The following is a 21,989-nucleotide window of genomic DNA, read 5'->3' as shown; positions in this document are numbered from 1 at the left end:
GAAATGGGTATTTAGTGTCCTTTTGAAGAGAACAGGCCATGTATTATGGGGTCACAGCTGTGGCCCAATACTAAGCCAGGTGTGTTGGCTGCATAGCATACGTTCCGCAGTTTATAGTTATAACAAGTAGGCTTGTTGGACAATACCTTGGCAGGATTTTAAGAACACTTGTAATTTTAGAGTTATTATGGGGAAAAATAGGCTGAATTCTTTTTTTCTTTTTTTTCTTTTTTCGAGTAATAAAAAATGCAGTTGAAAAGGAGAATTAAGGAACCAGGGGAGGGGTGGGGAGGGAAGTCATGGGATTCGGAGAATCCCTAAATTTGGATTTGAAATTATTTCTGTATATAGTTTTGTGTATGTGTTTTCTATTACTGTTGTTACTATGGTTTCTTTTATTGTTGTATGGTTGGGAAAAGTTAATAAAAATAAATAAACTGTATACTAAGTAATATAATAATAGTAATTTGGAGCTCTTTAAGCAGAGCCTTGACAGGCATATGTCAAGAATGCTTTGATGGTGTTTCCTGCTTGGCAGGGGGTTGGACTGGATGGCCCTTGTGGTCTCTTCCAACTCTATGATTCTAATTTATGGGCAGCTTTCAACAGAACATTGAAAGCAGAATAAAACCTCCTCCTCCTCCTCCTCCTCCTCCTCCTCCTCCTCCTCCTCCTCCTCCTCCTCCTCCTCCTCCTCCTCCTCCTCCTCCTCTTCTTCTTCTTCTTCTTCTTCTTCTTCTTCTTCTTCTTCTTCTTCTTCTTCTTCTTCTTCTTCTTCTTCTTCTTCTTCCAAAAACACGGACCACAGTAGTGGCATACATAAATAACCTTTTTGACACCTGGGAATTCCCATCTGAATTATCCCCAACAAAAAGGGCTCTGATTTTTTTTTTTGAAAGGTACTTTTAAAACATAGCTGCCAAGTCTCCCTTATTCCCCGGGAAACTCCCGTTTTTCCAGCCGTTTCCCGCTAGCAGCCTGGATTTTTTAAAAACCCCGCAAATCCCCCAGATTCTTACCGGCCCGAGGAGGCTTCTTCTGCGCATGTCTGGAGTCTCTGGACATGCGCAGAAGCGATTTCTGGTGCTGCGGCCATTTTGGAAATGGGCAGAGAGCATGCGTAGAAGCGACTTCCGGTGCTGCTCTGCCCAGTCCCAAAAAGGCCGCAGTGCGACTTCCGGTGCTGCGTCGCTGTCGATCCCGGATTTTTCAATCTGGGAGTTGGCACCTATGTTTTAAACATTTTTTCCAATTCATTTTAAATTATTTCCCAATACTCATACCCTCATACCTCATACCCTCAACCTCATTGCATCTCCCCATTGCCATTTAAACCCCACAACACCCTTGTGTGGTCAGTTAGGTTGAGAGGCAGTGACTGGCCCAAGGTCACCCAGTCAACGTCATGGCTCTGTGGGAATTTGAACCCTGGTCCAACCCTAACCACTACATCACACTGGCTCTCAAGTGTGTAAACTGATGTGTGGTTTGGAATTTAACTATCCTTCATATTCCACACTTTCCAAATGTTCCCGTGGAGTTAGTGGTTTTAAAAAGGGGGGCATTAAAAATCATTTGAACATGTGTGTTTTGATCGGATACACCATGCATTTAAATGCAGTTTTCTTTCTTTCTTTTTAATGGCAGATTAATTCAGAAATGTGACAGAATGAATTTAAAGTGTCAAAGTGAGATGAATCAGCAACAGATTATTTGTCCAACTCTGTTTTGGAAGAGTCCCTGCCAAATGCAAAGAACTGTACAGTGGAACCTCGGTTTATGAACACCTCGGTTTATGAATTTTCGGTTTATGAACGCCGTGGACCCATCTGGAACGGATTAATTCACTTTCCATTACTTTTAATGGGAAAGTTCGCTTCAGTTTATGAACGCTTCAGTTTATGAACAGACTTCCGAAACCAATTACACCCATGTTTCAGTTTATGAACGCTTCGGTTTAAGTACTTCGCGGACCTGTCTGGAACGGATTAATCCACTTTCCATTACTTTCAATGGAAAAGTTCGCTTCAGTTTATGAACGGTTACTCCGCGGACCGTCTGGAACGGATTAATCCACGTTCCATTACTTTCAATGGGAAAGTTCGCTTCAGTTTATGAACGCTTCAGTTTATGAACAGACTTCCGGAACCAATTGTGTTCATAAACCGAGGTACCACTGTAATAAAGAGGAGCGGGAGAAGAAGGGCAATTGTATCTGGAGAAGCCCTCAAATCTCAAAATTAAGAACAGTTGCAATTCGTAAAGAACTGAAGAGAAGTGAAGAGAGCTATTGGAAGGGGGACACATGGTCAGGGTTCTCTTCATTCGTTATTCTTTGCCATTCCAACTCCTTTTTGAACGATGGCACAACGCCTTTCTTCCTGCAGCTCCCTTCTGTTCGTGCCAGCTCCAAAATTTCAAAGTGTGTTCTTGTGAATGCAGCAGGGATATTGCAGTTGTTGCTTGGTAACTGGCCGTGACATTTCAAAAATGCCTTGCTTTTCAATGAAGCTTCCCAAACTAATGACTTTAAAAGGAACAGTTGTTCTTTCAGAATCATTTTGTATCTCTCCTTCTTTTAAGCTTCTTTTCAGAGGCGAGGGTATATTCGCATCTGGGCTTGGAAAAACCTGCCCTGTCACTGGCCCCGCCTGGGAATCAAAAACCCTTTCGAAAACAAACAAGCTCCCTTTTCCTTTGGGAGTTGATAAATTGTCGCTCAAGAGCGTCGTCAGTCTTTTGGTGTCTCCACTCCTCTTTTTACCAATGTTATATGTGCTGTTCCTCGAGGAGATTCCAGGAGGTGGGTCTGTCTGCCGCCATCTACTGAATCAGGCCAATTTGCTTCAGGCTTCAGGCTTTGGCCAAATCCCATGAACAGATAGATATTGATATGTAGGTAAGGGCTTTTAACAGATAATGCTTATTTTTAGAGGACTTTCCGGTGCATCGTGTTGCAAAATAATTTACCCGCTACACGTAGCATATTGTGTGTTCTGCAACTTATTCAGAACACACTTTCCAAAAATAAAAAATAAAAGATACCTGTGTTTCAAAAATGCAAGATATACACTTCCAAATTGTGTTATTATCTTGCCATTCTGATATTTTGCTTCAGGTTGGCTCTGTCTTATATGTTTTCCATAGAAGTCCGCTTACCTTAAACGGTCAGGTTAAAGGGATCCGTGAAGAGTTGTTTCTGTTCGATGCCCTGATGAGGGTAGGGCCTTAGAACTCCTCCAGTGGGAACCCCTATTTGATGTAAGTAATAGGGCCCCCCAATGTTGTACTTTACCCTTAGATACACTCCCAGCAGACAGGCTGGAGTGAATTAGATGGCTTCACCCAGTGCCTATGCCAAACTGTCCACGTCTTTATCCAATAAAGTCATGGCCTATTTGTCTAGTATGTCTAGTATGGTTATTTCATCATACAGGGAGTGACTGGGCCATGGGGCCTTGGCACACAATTACTTAATCACCCCTTTCAGCTTTTAGTCTCAACGAAGCAATGGACCACTACAAGCTTTCCAAATCTTTCGTGTTTCTGTTGTGAATAAATTACAGTTCCACTCCTCTCATCTTTGGATGAGGCAGCCTGACAGTTCTCTTAATTTTGTTGGTTGCGTCCTTTAGAGGAAAACTCCCCCCCTCCCACTGGAGTGGTGGTGGTCACTCTTAATTGGCTGGACTGTCTTCCGCCCTGAAACATTATGCTAATGGAGTTGAAATTGACCGAGGTAGACTAATTGCAGTGTCTTTACTATTTCTCCTTCTGATGCCAGGGAGGTAGGGAATGCTAACGACAAGAGCTGACCCATGAAGGAACAAAGCACACTGTCATTGCTCTAATTTGGAGTCTGGATCAGCGTGATCGCCGCTGCTCTCCGTGTCGGCCGCTTGCTAATTGCTGCTGTCAGTTCCCAATAATGAATGACTGAGTCAGCACAGCATGGTGTTTGGGGGGGGGAGGGCAGGGAACCCAACCCTGATTTAATGCTGCAACCATCTTAACTATGCTCTGCCTCCCTAAAGGCTTTTCTTAGATGTTGGGGCTGTTGTTTCCCCCCTCTTCCGTCAGCTATAGCCATTTGGTAACTATGTGCATGACGACACACACACGCCTTGCACCGGGAAACACCCCCCCCCAAAAAAAATACTGGGAGCGACTTGGTGCCTCTGCTAGCCACCAAGGCTACCTAACAGCACCTTCATCTTTGCAACCCACTTAGGTTGTTGAACAAAATTGCCCTTCTTTTTATTATATACAGTTGTACCCAGGTTTTCGAACAGCTTGGTTCTCGAACATTTCGGCTCCTGAACGCCGCAAACCTGGAAGTGAGTGTTCCCGTTTGTGACTATTTTTGGAAGCTGGAAATCTGATGGGGCTTCCACAGCTTCCGATCAGCTGCAGGAGCTTCGGTTTCCGGATGTTTTGGAAGTCAAACGGACTTCCTGAACAGATTCCATTCAACTTCCAAGGTACGACTGTACAGTATATTCTAATATTGGTGGGGTTTCCTCTCTCTCTCTCTCTTTCTACTCTTGGCTCCCTCTGATTAGTCAGATTTTTTTAAAGCCAACAGCTGAAACAGTCCTTATCATCTTATCAGTTTCAGTTAAACTTCTTCAAAAACCTTGTTGTTGTTCCTGCAGAGCATCCACACACACACCCCCGACATTGTGTTGGCACCATGAATGAAATCATTCACAAACTACTGGCCACTGAAAGTGAATGCTAGCGATTCTCCTCCACACACTTCAGAATTGGCTCAGTCCTATTCATCGGGCTTACGATATTGGTGCATGAATCTCATGTATGTTCTTTAATGTACTATCCACTAGGAATTTTGGCTTCCAGAACAAACCTTGGTGCCAAGTTACTAAGAAATGCAACCACCTGATTCCCACTTGCCCATCCTAGCTTTGTTCAGGTTTTGTGTATCTCGGTGGTAGATTTTTGCATGTGGAATATCCCAGATTCAGTCTTTGACTTCTCCAAGTAAAACTTGGAGTAGGGAAAGAAAGGACCTCTAGAGGTTCTCCTATTTCCAATCTTAAATTTGGTTCTCATTTCTGCTGCAATTTGCAATATGAAACCAAATCTCTCTACTTCCCCTGCAATCCCTAAGCGTAAAAGAGCACTCTGGAAGATGGGAGTCGGTTCCCTGGAATGTCAAAGATACGCAGACAATATTTTTCAAATGAAGAAACTTGGCTAAGATTAAGGCTAAAGGATGAATGGCATATCAGAGAAGTAGCATAAAGGGGGAAACAATTACTCTCTAAATACTGTACAGTGGTACCTCGGTTTAAGTACACAATTGCTTCTGGAAGTCTGTACTCAACCTGAAGCGTACTTAACCTGAAGTGAACTTTCCCATTGAAAGTAATGGAAAGTGGATTAATCCGTTCCAGGCGGGTCCGCGGAGTACTTAAACTGAAAGTACTCAAACCGAGGCGTACTTAAACCGAGGTATGACTGTACATGAAATACAGTGGTACCTCATGTTGTGAACAGGATCCGTTCTGGCAGCCCGTTCGCTACATGAAAAGGCCGCAACATGAAGCGCCGCATCTGCACACGTGCGTGGCGCAATGCAGCGCTTCTGCGCATGTGTGCAGGTCACGGATGCGCCGAACCTGGACTTCCGGGTTCGGCGTGTCTGTAACCTGAAAAGACGCAACCCGCAGTGGACGTATCCTGAGGTATGACTGTAGTATTAAAGAGAGATCTCCCAACCTGCAAAAAAGGGGGGTATGAAGCAAGTATCACACATGCCAGGCCTTTTTTTTTCAGCCGGAACTCACTGGAACTCAGTTCTCGCACCTCTCAGGTGGGCACCATTGTCATTATAAGAGAACGAGGGAGATGTTCATGGTGAGTTCCGGCACCTCTTTTTCTAGAAAAATAGCACTGGAACATGCTCCTTAGCTGATGGTAAACTGCTGTCAAAATTCATAAGGCCTTTTTTTATCCCTGCAAAATAAAATAAAAAGGGGCGCTGAGGGAATGTAAGAGAATACACTGATCTAGTGTGACTGTGGTGGGTGTGATGTACTCAACATGTAGGCAAGGCACACCTGTGGAGATTAACTATTAACACTTCCCTCCCCTCCAAAAAAAAAATCTGTAGGAGGAAAAGGTGTAAACAGGTAGGAGTCTCTAACCCTGGTAGACAAGAATCCATGATGGGAAATCTTAGCTGCTTATTCATCTGAGAGATGCTTGAGAGACATGGTTGGAACAGCTGCTCTGAAACAGAGAAGCCAGGTCATTGTGGCAGGGATTAGTGGATTTTAAAAGTCACCGCCATTTTATCCTCCTGCCTTTCGACACAGGGAGTGCCAAAATCTTGGTGCAACCACTGTGGAGGCCCTCTCTCAAGTTACAACCACACCTACATTTGATGCTTAGGGACAGAACATGAGCAGGGAGTTTTAAAATATGGGGAGAGAGAAAGCACAACCCTTTGTATTTCCATGTGGGCTGCAAATGGCCCATGTCTGAACCCTGAAGAGCTGTTGCCAATCCTGTAAACAGTACTGAGCTATTGAGAATAATAGCCTATTGGTCTGGCTCAGTATAAAGCAGCTTTCTACGTGCACCTTAAATATAATAACGCAAGGTCTGAGGGGGCACGGCACACCCACCATGTTGAAGCTAAGCAGGGCTGGATTTGATTCTTAACCTGGATGAGAGACTGTCTGGCACCCTGTAAACTAGAGGCCACCAAACTTTTGTGGCAAATGGCCACATCTGGAGATTTGAGAAAGCACCATGGGTGCCAGTCATGAAATGTGGCTGTGTGGCATAGCTTAAAATGGCTGCTGTAGGGGTGTGGGACAACACAAAATGGCTGCCATGGTGTATCTGTGCGTGGCTTCCACATCCAAAAGAGCAGAATAAAATGTAGGGCCACGGAATAGTATGAGGGTGCCCATTATCAGTCCACCCTATGAACGGGGTGTGAGGGAGACACCACACTTGCTCACAGAGATAAGCTGTCCAAAATGGGTAGGAGGATGGAAGTCCAATTCTGGCATCCAATGCAATGGGGACATGTTTAAAGCGGGACGTGTTTAATGTAGGAGAGGTCAAGACAGCGCAAAGAGGAACTGAGCGAGGAGAACAAAGTCTCTCGTGTCTTGTGGGGTTTTGAGGAGTTATTTCCTGAGACCTTTTGCGGGCGCCATAGGAGGTTCGGCCAGGTACACTGGTGCCCATAGGCACCGTATTTGCAATCCCTGCTGTAAATATTGCATTGAGTTCTATGATGAACTAAAAAAGGCAATGGAATTCTGGGCTGCATCAATAGGAGTATAGCGTCTAGATCAAGGGAAGTAATAGTACCACTGTATTCTGCTCTGGTCAGACCTCACCTGGAGTACTGTGTCCAGTTCTGGGCACCACAGTTCAAGAAGGATACTGACAAGCTGGAACGTGTCCAGAGGAAGGCAACCAAAATGGTCAAAGGCCTGGAAACAATGCCTTATGAGGAACGGCTTAGGGAGCTGGGTATGTTTAGCCTGGAGAAGAGAAGGTTAAGGGGTGATCTGATAGCCATGTTCAAATATATAAAAGGATGTCATATAGAGGAGGGAGAAAGGTTGTTTTCTGCTGCTCCAGAGAAGCGGACACAGAGCAATGGATTCAAACTACAAGAAAGAAGATTCCACCTAAACATTAGGAAGAACTTCCTGACAGTAAGAGCTGTTCGACAGTGGAATTTGCTGCCAAGAAGTGTGGTGGAGTCTCCTTCTCTGGAGGTCTTTAAGCAGAGGCTTGACAGCCATATGTCAAGAATGCTTTGATGGTGTTTCCTGCTTGGCAGGGGGTTGGACTGGATGGCCCTTGTGGTCTCTTCCAACTCTATGATTCTATGAAGGATATGGATGCAATATTTCTGTTGTTGTTGTTGTTGTTTAGTCGTTTAGTCATGTCCGACTCTTTGTGACCCCATGGACCAGAACACGCCAGGCACTCCTGTCTTCCACTGCCTCCCGCAGTTTGGTCAAACTCATGTTAGTAGCTTCGAGAACACTGTCCAACCATCTCGTCCTCTATCGCCCCCTTCTCCTAGTGCCCTCAATCTTTCCCAACATCAAGGGTCTTTTCCAGGGAGTCTTCTCTTCTCATGAGGTGGCCAAAGTATTGGAGCCTCAGCTTCAGGATCTGTCCTTCCAGTGAGCACTCAGGGCTGATTTCCTTCAGAATGGATAGGTTTGATCCGCTTGCAGTCCATGGAACTCTCAAGAGTCTCCTCCAGCACCATATTTCTGCTAGAAATACAGTGGTACCTCTACTTATGAATTTAATGGATTCTGAACGCACATTCGTAAGTCGAAAATATTTGTAAGTCAAATCCCATAGGAATGCATTGGGAGAAAAAAATTCGTAAGTCGAAGCAACCCTATCTAAAAAAAAGTAGAAAAAATCCTATCTAAACCGCATCCAAGATGGCGGACGGAGCTCCATTCGTAAGTAGAAACATTTGTAAGTAGATAGTTACAGGTAGGTAGCCGTGTTGGTCTGAGTCGAAACAAAATAAAACAATTCCTTCAGTAGAACCTTAAAGACCAACTAAGTTTTTATTTTGGTATGAGCTTTCGTGTGCATGCACACTGATGTATCTGATGAAGTGTGCATGCACACGAAAGCTCATACCAAAATAAAAACTTAGTTGGTCTTTAAGGTGCTACTGAAGGAATTTTTTTATTTTGATTCGTAAGTAGAGTTATTTGTAAGTAAAGGTACCACTGTAGTGTAAAACTGGGGTGGGTGTCCATCACATTCTGTCCCTGAGTTATCAGGCAGATCCACCCTCCTGACTGTGACTCACCTCCAGGTATATTTTCCATCTCCACCAGGCTGAGTATATAAGGACATAAGAAGAATCTGCTGGATCAAGTCAATGGCTCATACAGTCCAGCAGACTGTTCTGGTGAAGGCGCACAAGATGACCCTATGGGAAGCCCCAAAGCAGAACATGAGCAGAAGAGAGCACTCTCTCCTACTGCAGTTTTCTAAAGCACCACTGCCTTCAACGTTGGAGGCAGAGTATAGACACCATGAATCGACTGTTACATTTTTAAACTGTTGTTTTAAAATTATATATAGTCAATTAAAAGAAACTAATTAAAGAGAAATCAGCACCATTTTATTTTATTTTAAAAAAGAAAATAACATCCCGGTTGCATCATTATACTGCATCTCTGTTGAGTGAGACTTGCTTTCAAATCCAAAATCTCTGCATGTCTCTTGGTAAATTTTCTAAGCAGTTGTTTACAATCTTAAACCAAACGGTGGAAGCAGGTGTTTGCGAGAGGTGTTTGCAAGAACGCAGAAATAGCTAAGACTAAATTATTAGCTTTTATTTCATTTATGACTCATTTCCCATGAGGCATGCTGAGGTGATCTACAATATTACTATATACGAAACAGCAAGATACATAAAAACAGTTGAAAAAAATGGATATATATTTATTTATATAATTGGTTTTTTGAAATCGTTTTTATGTGTGCAATTGTTTTAACAGTTTTTATGTACATAACTATTTTATAAGTGGTAAATATAAACTGTTTTTATTTATTTATGCACAATGTGTGTGTGTGTGTGTGTGTGTGTATTTTTGCATTTATTTATAAAAAAAATGTATATTTAATTTTATTTATTTATAAAAAGTGAATTTCCATACTGCTCTATCACTAAAATATCATGGTGTTATACACTGACACCCCCCCCAAAAAAAAAAACATTTTGAAAATAATATAATCATTAAGATGACTAGTTGTTCAAGAAAAACCTGGATGTCAAAGATGAGGTTGCCTGGTGAACCTCTCCTGGAAGGGTTTCCCACAGTCTGGGACCAGTGACACTACATGCTTGGCTTCTAGTTGATGTCTTTGGGGCCTTGGTAACACAGGGGACACCAAGCAGTGCTCCTCCAGATGGTCTAAATCAGGCATCCCCCAAACTTCAGCCCTCCAGATGTTTTGGACTACAATTCCCATCTTCCCCAACCACTGGTCCTGTTAGCTAGGGATCATGGGAGTTGTAGGCCAAAACATCTGGAGGGCCACAGTTTGGGGATGCCTGGTCTAAATGATCAAGCTGGGGTGTAAGAGTTCAGGTGGTCCTTAAAGTATCCTGGGCCCAAGCAATTCCAGCCTTGAACCTGAACCCAGTAGTCTATGGACAGTCATTGCAGAGTTTTTAGCAGAGTTGTCACATTCTGCCAGCCACCTGCCCTCCTCAGCTGCATTCAGCACCATCTCAAACTTCAAGACCTGGACCCAAAGGGCAGCCCCACACAGAGCACATTGCAGCAATCCAGCCTGAAGGTTACCAAAGTATGGAATATAGTGGCCAGCGCATTCCAATCCAGATATGGCTGTAGCTGCCAAACCAGATGAAGCTGCATTACAACGATGAAATAAATAGAAAACAACAACAAATAAAATCCGTGCAGATTTATATGATTTGATTTACATTCAGCATAGTAATAGCATTAAGGCATTGCTTATGCAACTGTCATCTTCAGCAGCTTTGCGAAAACCCACAAAGAGAGGCAGAACAATTGTGGAGAAATTGCGGTCATGAGCGGTAGAAATGTTAACAGCTTCCTGGGGATGTTTGGGGAGGGGGGAAAACCTTTATATGCCATCAGACAAAACCAAGCTGCTGATATGGATGCCATTTCCTACCGTGTGTGTGTGTCCTTCTCTTTCCTGTAGCTTGCAAGGAAAGCAGACAAGGCAGCGCTCTTATTTCCCCGAGTACCAAAGTCAACACAAGTGATATTTTGCATCCTGTGCTGCTGTACTGAACGGTGGCTGGGTGAGTCACTTAGGACCCTGGAGAGCGCCAGCTTGTGCAGTGGCGAAGCCCGGTCCGCAGTGAGCATGTGCGAAGTGGGTCTGCTCTCTTTGGGCTCGGTTAGTTACTGATATAAACAGCTGGAGGTATTCAAGTGCTGAGCTTAGAGACGAGCAGAGCTGCGAGAAGGAGGATGCAGGAGGATTACAGCTTCTGTATACTGAAATCTGGGTGGTAGAAGGAGGATTAACGGAGCAGGGCACTGGGAGACGGATTGAGCTGCTTTACAGAGCTGCATTACAGTTTTCTGGTAATATTTCACTGGATTTGCGGAGGACTTTGCCTCTCTCTCTCTCGAATTGGAGTTCTGATTACATGCGCAACTATATATGTAAGGTGAGTGTTTCTTCCCTTCTTATTGGCACGCTGAAAAGTGTTTGCAAATATCCATCGATCACTGCCTAAGTCAGAACTGGACAACTTTTCTTTCTTTCTTTTTCTTCTTCCACCGTTGCTCCTGAGCCATTAGCAATTGCATGCATTACGGAGGCAGGTATCTGTGGGGTTGATGAAAATGATCTGTGCTATCTCAAGCATGCGGTGTGTGTGTAGCAGGATTGTGTTGTGAAGATTGTGCTAGGAGGCTGAGGCACCGTGAAGCCTGGATTTTGTATACTTGAAAAGGGAGACCATACATGTGCATGTCTGCAAGAGAGACTGTTACCCCTGTGTTCTGAAGACCACAAGGAGAGGCCAGTGTTTCTCCGAAACCCCCCTACCCCAAATGCATCCACATACATTTTTGCAGCACTTTATAAATAACATTTCTCTCCATTTTTGCTTGGTTGCTATTGCAGCCCTGTAGTGTTTCCCAAACCCTCAACCGTAGGGCCTCTCGAAATATACATTTGGGGTTATATTATTCCTTGCTGAAAGAAGAAGCCTTTCTGAAACTACCATTATGCAGAGCGTCATCTCACACGTTGCCCCTTAGAGAAAAACTTACTTCTGGCTGTCATACCAGAACCATATTGGTTTGCAGAAATGATGACAAAGAAAGCAGCTTGACCTACAGTTCTGGGAGATCAAAGTGAGGGACACGTTTGCAAATAGGATTTCTTCCCCTTGAATTTTTCAAGATCTTAAGTTTTATCAGATTTCCTCTTTCTCAGCCTTCCCTTAACCTCCTTTAAAAATAAAATAAAGACAGAAGTCAGAATCCTTTTGCACTGTATGTATACATTTGCCATAGCACAAGTCCCCTCCTCTGTGGCTCTCTATCTCATAACAGTGTGTTTTCATTTCACCCTATAATTTGGCAGTTTTGCCACTGACCTAGAAAAAAAAGAGCATTGATGGCAAAGTTCATGAAAACAGGCATATCATTTCATCTCAGTTCATTCTGCTGAAGAAGGAAGGAAGCAGTTTTTAAGTCTCCAGTTTCTTCAACTCAAAGGGATTTGCTTCTCCCTCTTGATTTCAGACATCCTTATTTCCCCGGAGTAGCAACATTGCTATTGAAAGAGGATTGTGTTTCCTTCCTCAAAACGATCTTTGCAATTAAACTTTGGCTTTCCCAGAAGAGCCTAGCAAACAGATGTTTAACCTCAGATTTAGTGACCCGACAATGGACACCCTTGGTTCGTTTTGATACCTGAGCCGAAGTGCTTTCCTGTCATTAGTAATGGTCTCCCTACTGGGAAAGATGGTTTGAATGGTCCTTGAACAGGGAGATTTTAAAAAGGCTTAACTATATGGGTGGGAAAAGAACTTGTTGCCCTATTTCTTTTTCTCACTGCAGCTGTCTCCAGCCTCATATGAACATTTCAGCCTCTGAAGGCATCATGATCTATCTCCTGCCCTCTGCTACCTCCTTAGGCACCCAGGCACTCTCCCTCATCCCCAGTGTTCCTTCCATTTCTCCTGCACTGCTGCTTCAAGCATCTTGCTCTGAATGACTAAGGCCCGATAGCCCTTTGCCACCTTGTTGTCTGTTGTGGGCCTTGCTGCAGTTGCAAACCCCCCCCCAGGCCAGGACTTAGCACAACAGTTACCAGAAATGGCCAGATCCGCTTTGAATAGGGCAGAGTGGAAGAAACACCTGTTCTGGAGCACAGGGAAACAGGTTCTCTATATCAGGGGTGGCCAACTCTCAAGAGACTGCGATCTACTCACAGTTAAAAACTGGCAGGGATCTACCCCCTTTTTGGGGGGTTGGGTAAAAGTTGTTGAGTTTTTTCAGGGAGGAAGTAAAATGTTGAGCTTTTTTTAAGGGGAGCCACAGTTGTTCAGCTTCTTTGGGGGGAGCCAATGATCTACCAGTGATCTACCACAGACGTCCAGTGATCTACCAGTAGATCATGATCTACCTGTTGGACATGCCTGATCTATATCTACAAGCCATAAAGGCTATGCTGTGCCTCCATAGTGGGAGGTTGTACGCTTCTGAATATTAGTTGCTTGAAACCACAGGAGACAAGAGCGTCCATACAGCTGGGTCTTGCTTGTGGGCTTCCCAGAAGAGGCATGTGGTTGGTCACTGTGAGAAGAGGGTGCTGGACTAGATGGGCCATTGGCCTGATCCAGAAGGCTCTTATTTATGTTCTTAGATTTGGGGTTTCTCAAAGTGGTTGGTACTGACCTCTTGGGGGCTGACAAGATTGTTCAGAGGTGTGTGTGTGTGTGAATAAAGTCCTAAGTGCTGAAAGAGGTTGGAAAAGGGCCCAGAGTGGAAATGAAGCTGATGAGATATGGTGTGAAAAATGTAGGAACTATAAATAGGATATAAAAGGAACGGGCATGTACAGAGTGTATCTCCCGTGCCCGTGAGGAACCTCTGTATTTAATAAGGTGATTCCAAAATACAACAGCATCCCTTATTTTCCTTCCTGGTGGAGGTGACTGGTGATATTTCTTGACTTTATTCAATTTACATTCCTAAGAATTTGGGCTGTGGTCAATTACCACTTTACAAGCTCATAAAGGGAGCCAGTGAACTGGGAAGCTTGTGAAACCCTGTCCAAGATTAGGGAGGAAGTTGGTAGTTACAAGTGCCAACTTCAGCACTGGATGCCACAAGGAGCAAATTCAGAACAGTGCTGATACCCACCATCAAATGGTATTCAGTGGCATATCACTTCCATAGCTGCCAAGTTATCCCTTTTTTTCAGGGATTTTCCATTATGCTGAATAGGCTTCCTCGCGAGAAAAGGAAAAACTTGGCAGCTATGATCACTTCAGGATATAGACATTCATAGAATCATAGAATCCATAGAATCATAGAATTCCACACAGCCTTCACAACTAATAGGCAACAGGAAGGGAGGGCTTCCAGAAAGCATTTGGTAGACCACCATGGACCTCAAGGTGGACCAGACGAACTGTTTACATCACCTAACAGAGCTCAGTTCTGATTAACCCTGACAGTTAAGAATAGAACTCCCATATTCAGAGGCAGTGTACCTTAAGAGCACCAGATGCTGAGGAACAAATATAAAGGAAAGTCCTTTTCCTTCATGCCCTGTTCAAGGCCTTCCCAGAAGCATGTGATTGACCACAGAGGGAAATAAGTTGCTGGGCTAGACAGGCCTTTCATCTAATCCAGCAGGCCTTACCTGAAACTCTGGAGAGCCACTGTCACACAGCTAGGTGGACCAATGGTCTGACGTGGTAGAAGGCAGCTCCCCATGTTCCTTTTGGGAATATGACACTGGGCAGCAGCTAACAACTTTTACATGCAAGCTTTCATAGGAGCAGTCTATCTGAGCAGCGCTAATGCGGAATGTTGGCAGCAGCATGTTCAGATTCACTTTTGTGTCCTTCACTGGCTCTCCAACCCCATGCTCCACACTGTTGATCCATAAGGGATAAAAAGATCCGTCAGTTTCACTTCTATCATTTTCCCAATCTGAAAGTCAGTTCCCCACATTTCTGCAGCAATGTGTGATCTTTTTGCTTGTTTAAATCCTCATGATTTTTTTTTTACCATTATAGTGTGAATTTCTTCTAACAAACACTTTTTTGGGGTGTGCAGTTTTGATTAGTGTACACATTTTTGCAAGCGGGTTTCCTTAATATGAATTCATGTATGCTATTTCTACTGGTATCCTTCCCCCCTAAGATATGCATTTTTGTAAACATTGTTAGGTTGGAAAACTACATCACAGCATTCAGAAAAGTGTGAATCTCAAAGGATGGCTATGTTTCGGTTTTCATACTGTTTCAGAAGGTGGAGATTTGATAGATTTGGCATTAAAATGCAAACTGAATTGAATTTATCCACCATCCCTACTCATGGATAAAACACTGCTTAAAACAACAACAAATCATTTTGATTTCATTGTGCATAGGATATTCTCTAAATTACTTTTGAATGGTGTTTCTTTTTAACGGAATCCACAGACTGTTTTTGCATGTTGTTGATAAACATCATGTGTGTGGGGGGGGGGAATCTCAATAGGTTTGGATAGGATTTATCCTTCTTATAATATGGCAGGACAATAACTTTTAAGAAGTAGCATTGTTTTATTCTTACTGGTGTTTTCTTTGAGCATTTGCATGGATATATCCTTACAGTTGTAAGTCACATTGAGACATTTCATGCAGTAAGCAACAAACAAACATAATTAATAAGACAATAATTTGTGGAAATTGCAAATTTCAGCAAAATGCTATTTATTTATTTATAGACTGCAATTTCATAAATAAAAATCAAAGCTGTTTACAACAACAAAAAAATGCCTAAAACCGTACTGTAAAAATCATATTTAAAAAGCTAAAACAGACCATTGCAGAAAGATGTGTTTTTAATTGCCTGCATAAGCCTAGTGAAACAGGAAAGTTTTTAGCATGCATTTAAAAGTCGAAACAGAAGAAAAGTTTCCCAGAACAAGAACAACAGAACAGACCTAAGCCATACACAGCTAGCCTTTTGATATTCTCGACCTGATCTGTGGACAGAGAAACTGGAGGACACCATATCACAAATTTCTCCAGGTGGAGGAGAAATTTTTCTAACAGTTTGTTTGGGGTGAAGGGAAGGGGCTCACCAGTACCAAAGGCAGAAGTAGCACAGGTTCTTTTGAGTACCCGAATACACTTTTGAGTCACCAAATACACCTTTGGTGACCACTCCAGCGTGGTAGGGTGGTTAAGAGCGGTAAACTCGTGATCTGGTGAACCAGGTTCGCATCTCTGCTCCACCACATGCAGCTGCTGGGTGACATTGGGCTAGTCACACTTCTTTGAAGTCTCTCAGCCCCACTCAGCTCACAGAGTGTTTGTTGTGGGGGAGGAAGGGAAAGGAGAATGTTAGCTGCTTTGAGACTCCATCGGGTAGGGATAAAGCAGGATATCAAATCCAAACTCTTCTTCTTCTTCTTCTTCTTCTTCTTCTTCTTCTTCTTCTTCTTCTTCTTCTTCTTCTTCTTCTAGCAGCAGCATCTACTGTACCAGCAACCTGGCCAATATTTTGTATTGTCTGCAGTGTCCCAGACCTTTAGCCTTGCTCCAAGACATGGTTGGGGGCAAATGACAGCTGAATAGTAAAAAAAAAAATTCTTCAAAGTAGCTTTCTTTTTCAGCTCAGCACTGGAACAGAATGCCTCAAGGGGTAGTGGGCTTCTGCTCATTAGATGCATGGCAACCTATCAGGGATGTCATAGATGCAACCTATCAGGGATGTCATAGATGCAACCTGCATTATGGAACTTGCACTGAGGAGAGGGGTTTGGCTACATGTTCCCTAAAATCTCTTCCAATGCTATGATTCTATCCATGATGAGACCTCTGGGCTTTTCTTTCAACTTTGGAGGCACCACAGGAGGCTCCACTTTTGATCAGAGCAGTGAGGGAAAGTATATTACTCTGGGATCTTTCCTCCCCACTCTGTTGCTAGACCTGGAAAAGGAAAAACAACCCAAAATCAGGACTCTTGTCTTTTTCTCCTGTGTAGGTCTAATAACACTTTTCGCTGGAGTGGCGAGGAATTTAGGTCGGGGTAATGGAATAGGACCTCTCTTTGTCCAAGGGCCACATTCCCTTTTGCCATTGGTGGGTGGGGCTGCAGGAAAAATTGGGCAGGGCAAGAAATGTACAATTTATTTTTGGACAGTTGCTTGGGTTGCCCTTTCTGCACCTTTCCCAGTGCTACAATAGCTTATTTGAGATATACAGGAAGCTTCCTTATACTGAGCCAGACCATCTATCTCAGTATGGTCCACATTGACTGGCAGTGACTTCCCAAGGTTTCAGATAGGGAGGCTCTCCTGGAGATGCCATGAATTGGACCCAAGACCTTCTGTGTGCAAAGTGGATATTCTGCCTACAAATGGACTCAAAGGAATGTAAACATTGCCATCTTCATGTTCCATCTCTAAGCGGGAGGTGAATGCAGCTTGGCAATAGACTAGTGTGCATCCATAGAAATGCAAACCAAGGCATCAACTTGCGCACAGCTTGCCATCAGGATCAGGCAGTGGCTCCTTGTGTGATAACAGTGCACCCTCTTCCTCTCTTTTTAACGTATGTTGACACCATCCACCGTAAGTGCCTTCACTGTGAACAGGCAAGATAAATATATAATTAGACTTTAATAAATGCATGCATACAGTCACACATGGACTTTCGGAGTATCTGAAATGTTGGAAGACATCTCTTTGCTGCTGTAGATTTGAAGACCCAAACAGACCACGATGAGAAACCCTGGTGAAGGATTTCCACCAGGACAACAAAGGGTTAGTAATGCCCACAAGATATAGTAATGCCCACCAACACTGATGGCATCAAAAGAGCATTAGAATAATTCATGGCATTAAAAGAGTAATAGACTAACTAATGGTGGAGGAGGAGGCTATCAGCGGTTACTAGCATGACAGCTATGTGCTATCTTCTAGTCTTAACTTTTCCATTTTCTGTTGGAACTGAATGCAATTTGCATGCATGGTTGGCGCTTCTGGGGGATGGAGCCTGCCAACTTCCAGAGTGACAATTGCAATGCTTTCCTCACAAGGCTATAGACTTGACCCTTCCAGGGCAGACCACTTGGCTTCTCCCATTGTTTGGTGGGCAGTCTGTATGGAAACTGCTGACATGAGAGCGGTGCCCCTGGGTCAGAAATCTGCCAAAGCACAGACAAGTAGAGAGTCTTTAATTCTTTTGTTTCCTTCTTGTTGCTTGAAATGGGATTGGGTGGTTAATTTAAACAGGAAATTGTTGGAAAGGGTGAGAGGAAGGAGGCAGGAATGGCACCCAGTCCACCAGAACCCTTTTAGGAACCCTGTTCCAGAGAGACAGAATTTTGCAATGGAGCAACAATTGCATGAAACAAAAACTATTTCACTCAACAGTCCTCACCCAAAGCACTGTGATTGGGAAGCCCAGGAAAAATCTTAAAAGCTAGGCCTGTTCTTCAAAGCAAACTCTGCCTCCCCCACATTTCCCATAAGCTACTCCAGAGCGTTCCCCTTATACAGAGGTACCTCGGTTTAAGAACAGCCCTGTTTACAAACTATTCGGTATAAGAACTCCGCAAAACCGGAAGTAGTGTTCCGGTTAGCGAACTTTATCTCAGTCTAAGAACAGAATCTGAATGGTGGAAGGGCACCGGCAGTGGGAGGCCTCATTAGAGAAAGCGCACCTCGGTTTAAGAACGGCTTTGGTTTAAGAACGGACTTCCGGAACGGATTAAGTTCGTAAACCAAGGCACCACTGTAGTCAGTTTGGTTTCACATTTAGAACAAAGGATACCTGCAGCAGTTTTTCTCCTGCCTCTTTTTTTTGGGGGGGGAGGGCTAGGCAATAGGCCTGGGATCTGAGATTTTTGGGATATAGCATTGCCTCTCTGACTTAGGGTGCCTTGTTCCTATAGTGCTTCAACTCAGAAATGTAAACACACACACACACACACACACACACACACACACTGAGGCACCTTGATTTACTCAGGGTGGACCCAGGTGGCGCTGTGATTAAACCACTGAGCCTAGGGCTTGCTGATCAGAAGGTCGGCAGTTCGAATCCCTGTGACGGGGTGAGCTCCCGTTGCTTGGTCCCAGCTCCTGCCAACCTAGCAGTTCGAAAGCACATCAAAATGCAAGTAGATAAATAGGTACCGCTCCAGCGGAAAGGTAAACGGCGTTTCCATGTGCTGTTCTGGTTTGCCAGAAGCGGCTTTGTCATGCTGGCCACATGACCTGGAAGCTATACGCCGGCTCCCTCAGCCAATAATGTGAGATGAGCACCGCAACCCCAGAGTCGGTCACGACTGGACCTAATGGTCAGGGGTCCCTTTACCCTTTTATTGCACACTTGTAATTTCCTGTCTTTCCACCTAATATCAACATTGGCAGTTGTCCATCAAGTCAAGCACTGTCTACTCTGGCTGGCAGTGGCTCTCCATTAGGTCAGCTACCTTCTGGGCTTCATCTCAGCTGGAACTCCAGCCAGGCTCTCACTGCCTCTTCACTTTGCTTCTCTTCCTCCTCAGGTATAAGAAACTCTGAAGGCTCACTGCCGGCTGCTGTGTCTCCGCCCTGCAGCTTCTTGTCTGCTTTATCAGGCCCCACTGCAGGAAGGGGAAATGGCTGCAAGCTTCCCTCTCAGCATTTATCCACCAGGAAGCCCTGCTAGCTGGGGCTCTAATCCTGCACCTATATGGAGGGATGTACAGAGGGAAGTGGGACTGCCCCTGGTGGACCTTCACAATTATGGTGATGATCATAGAATCATAGAATTGTAACGGTGGGAGGGACCACAAAGATCATCTAGTCCCACCCCCAGTAGTGCAGGAGCCACAGCTAAGCAACCGTAGCGTTATCATGCTGTGACGGCTACACATTCTTCTGAAGAAAGGGTAAACCAAAGCATCTAGATAAACAAACAAAATGCTCGGATTTGTATGTGAGCATGTTTTCCCCAGTTTGCTTTGGCTTCACGCTGAGTGATCTGCGTGTACAAGTTATTATATTAATACTGACTTTCCTCCCCTAATAAAGCTGCAGGGGAAAAATGGATGTCTATATCCAGAAGGCAGGCTGGAAGCCAAAAATCTATTTTGGTTAGGTCCCGAAATTATTTCCAAGCTTGAATACATTTGTTCTCAAAGAGAGCTGACAAAGTAGAAAAGCAAAATTAAATGGGTCCATAGGGTTGTTTACACCCCTCTCTCCCAAATAAATGGTTGATAATGTTTTAATATATTAGCCTGAAGGTTTTCATTTAATTTAATGACAAGGATTACCATGTTAGGAGATATTCTGGGTCCGTGCAATAGATCCACTGCAACAAAATGTCCCAGTATATTCAGGAGTGTTCCTGGGCAGCGTTCCTACACCCTTCTCGAGGATGTTGTAAGGCAGGTATGGGGAACTTGCAAATCCCATCATCCCTGGCCATCGGCAGTGCCTTTTTTCTTGGGGGAAAAAAAGTTGCCAGTACTCACCATGCAGTTGTTACAGTAAGGGCTTGTTTTGTCATTGGCCACGACACCAACCTCCCCGGCCGCATTGCAGGGGGTTGGACTAGATGACATTTTGGGTCCCTTCCCATTTTGCAGTTCTTCAAAGCCAGATGACCTCCCTCCCTCCCATCCATTACCTGGGGCTCTTGCTGCACTAACTCAGGATTTTGGCCCCTCCAGTGGCTCTTGCACCCCATCCCACCATGACCATCGTGAGCACTGCCAGTGGGTTGGACCAGGGTGCACATGGATAGCAACAGAGTGCAGTGCCCTGGCAGTGGCCAAGCGCCACAGGGCTTTCCTCATGCCATGACTCCCCATGTGGTGGTGGTGGTGTTGGGGAGTTGCCAGTACTGCATAATGGTAAGTATTATCAGGGGGGAAAGCACTGGCCACCAGTCACAATTTCTGGGCTGATAGGAGTTGTAGTTTGGCAACATCTGGGGGAGCCAGTGGTTCCCCACATCTATAAGATGCATTATATCAGGGTTTCCCAAACTTGGGGCTCCATCTGTTTTTGAACTACAACTCCCATTATCCCTAGCTAGCAGCACCAGTGGTCAGGGATGCTGGGAACTGCAGTCCAAAAACAGCTGGTGAAGCTGACCTGTCTGTTACTTCACTGGGGATTTTTGTTTTTGCAGCAGCTGCTGCTGCCTGCAAGTTGCCCGATGTATTGAGGGTGAGCCCACACCGAGAGAAGTGGCAACTCCACTTCTGCACTGCAGGGGGTTGGACTAGATGACCCTTGGGGGTCCCTTCCAACTCTACAGCTCTATGATTCCAGCAGCAAGGACCCCCTTGCCTCATGTCTTCAGGCAAAGTACTTAGAGACAGCAATTGCTGGAGTGGTCAAGGCTGGACAGCAACTGAAAAAAACACGGTCTAAACTAAAGCAACTTGTCCAGCCAAGGAAATGACCACCATGCAAATGAAACAAGAACGGCCCGGTTTTCTCTTTGCTCTGCTCTGCTTTTGCACAAGCAGTGCTCCTTGGAAGCACCAGAGCAGACGCTTGGCCAGGAGACAGCTTTCGTTTGTTATAAAAAGAGGTTAAAGGTTACCAGGAGCACAAAAAGTGTTTTTCTCTTTCAAGAACAATCCTGCCGCTGTGTGACTCAGGATAACAAAGAGCCCAGTGAGGTCTTGGTGCTGACTAGAGATGTCTGACAAACCTCAGACTTGAAGGGGGTGTGTGTGTTTCTAATTACACTGCGTGGATGCCTGTTCAAAATTTCCACCTGCTCAAATATCTGCAGAGAGCTATTTGCTCAAACCTTGAGCAATATCTTAGATTAGCAAGCATTCCCCTTTCCTTTAGGGGGTGACCTCTGACCCTCCTGGTGTAGTTGGAGACCGCAGGTTCCCTCATCCCTGACCATTGGCCATGCTACCTAGGACTGATGGGAATCAAAGATCACCAACATTAGGGGGCAAAGGATTAGCCACCCCTGGTTTAAGTAGTGATGTTTTCCTCTTAACACCCACTTTTCCATCATCAGCTGACCAAGCAGAGCTGCTCTTAGGCTTAAGGACAAAACATTACACAATCCCTGTTGTTGTTGTTGTTTTTTTTAAAGATGTGGGGAGCCCTTGGCCCTCCAGATTCCCCACACCTGCTCTAAAAGGTGCTTGTTATGCCTGCATATTGTCCAGCTGTTTTCATTGATTAAAGGCCATCCTGTTTTCCCTCTTTTTCTTGCTATTTGAGAA

General features: G+C 44.4%; 1 protein-coding gene across 1 annotated transcript in view; it reads left to right on the top strand.

Moving 5' to 3' along the window:
* Positions 1 to 10,978: 10,978 nt before the first annotated feature.
* Positions 10,979 to 21,989, top strand: part of WSCD1 (WSC domain sialate O sulfotransferase 1) — a 48,658-nt gene continuing 37,647 nt past the window's right edge. Inside the window, exon 1 of the mRNA XM_035140151.3 lies at positions 10,979 to 11,215. The gene's annotated coding sequence lies outside the window, so the exon portion shown is untranslated. The remainder of the gene's footprint in view (positions 11,216 to 21,989) is intronic.

The sequence above is a fragment of the Zootoca vivipara genome, chromosome 14 (assembly GCF_965207765.1).
Source record: "Zootoca vivipara chromosome 14, rZooViv2.hap1.1, whole genome shotgun sequence".
Lineage (NCBI taxonomy): Eukaryota > Metazoa > Chordata > Lepidosauria > Squamata > Lacertidae > Zootoca > Zootoca vivipara.
Note: the sequence above shows the minus strand (reverse complement) of the source record. Positions and strands in the feature narration are given on the sequence as shown.